Below are 1,671 nucleotides of genomic sequence, written 5' to 3'. Positions count from 1 at the left end.
CCGAGATTGTGCCACTGCACTCCAGCCTGGGCGAGAGTGAGACTCCATCTCAAAAAAAAAAAAAAAAAAAAAAAAAAAATACTGTGTTAAATGAATGAATAAATGTATTGAAGCAAGAAGACCTTGTAAATTTTCCAACAGCTCTGTAGCAAAGTAATGCAGCTCTGAATTGATACGGCAGTGCTAAGAATGGAAAGGTGGTCATTCATTAGTAAATAATCATGGAAACACAATCTATAAGACATAATCAAAGAGTGTCACTGAAGAAAGGCAGCACTGAGAGGAGTGAAATTTGCAGATACCAGGATGAAATCACTTTTGTCAGAACCAAACAAAATAGGGCCAGAAAGGCACAAAGGAAGGGGCTCATGTTTGTATGTCTGAGATAAGAACTGTTCCTGAAGACTTTCTAAAAGCTCCACAAGAGATCAGTTCGCATCCTTCACACATGTCCACCTTTGCACAGTCAGCAGGTTTCAGACATATACATATGTTTCTATGACAAAGCTTATCATTCTTTAGGACTGCAGTAATTTAGATAAGATGCTCTTAAAAGAACACTTGCCCAGTAACAGCATCTCCACTAATGAAATGATGACAACTCTGGCTCTGAGCCTCTGGAACCAATGAACTCTGTTCATTGAACAGAACTCTTGCTTCTGTTTCCAAGCAGCTTTATTTGAACTTGCCCTTTTTGCCAATAAAAGCTTCCTTTTACCCTTCCCTCACTGGACATACTTTTGGCTTGCCATTTCATGCATCCTGAATTCTAATATTCTCTTCCCATTCCTGAATAAATTCAACATATTTGGAGACATTTTTCTCCAGTCTTTTTTTTCCTTGACATTGAAAGAGGTCTGATGCTTAGGTTCATATTTGTTAACTATTTAGCTGTACTGAGTCTTAGATGATGTTTACCACTAAAAAAAAAAAAAAAACAACTAACTCCAACATCTGGATCCAATGTGCTAGGGCAAGCAAGTCTACATTGTCCATAGCTTGTGACCTAGTTCTTTAAGAATCTGATGTGGGCGGGGCATGGTGGCTCATACCTGTAATCCGAGTGCTTTGGGAGGCTGAGGCAGGAGGACACCTTGAGGCCAGGAGGTCAAGACCAGACTAGGCAACATAGCAAGAACCCCCATCTCTAGCAAAAAGTGAAAAAAAAAAAAAGAAAAGAAAAGAAAACCACACACATCTGGCCATGGTGGCACGCACCTGTAGTCTCAGCTACTCAGGAGGCTAGGGCAGGAGGATGGCTTGAGCCCAGAAGTTTGAGGTTGCAGTGAGTTATGAATGTTGCCACTGTACTCCAGCCTGGGTGAAACCCTGTCTCCAAAACTAAACTAAAAAAAAAAATTCTGATGTGACTGTGATTTTACTAGCTCAAATCTAGTGAGCTACAATGTGAGCAAAGTTCACTATGACTACAAATGAAAAGTTAAAGAAATCCATTATCACCAGGGCACGGTGGCTCACACCTGTAATCCCAGCACTTTGGGAAGCCGAGGAGGGTGGATCACCAGAGGTCAGGAGTTCGAGACCAGTCTGGCCAACATGGTGAAACCCCATCTCTACTAAAAACACAAAAATTAACCAGGCGTGGTGACGGGCACATGTAGTCCCAGCTACTCAGGAGGATGAGGCAGGAGAATCGCTTGAGCCCGGGAG

Source organism: Mandrillus leucophaeus, unplaced genomic scaffold, assembly GCF_000951045.1.
Source record: "Mandrillus leucophaeus isolate KB7577 unplaced genomic scaffold, Mleu.le_1.0 Scaffold648, whole genome shotgun sequence".
NCBI classification, from domain to species: domain Eukaryota; kingdom Metazoa; phylum Chordata; class Mammalia; order Primates; family Cercopithecidae; genus Mandrillus; species Mandrillus leucophaeus.
Note: the sequence above shows the minus strand (reverse complement) of the source record.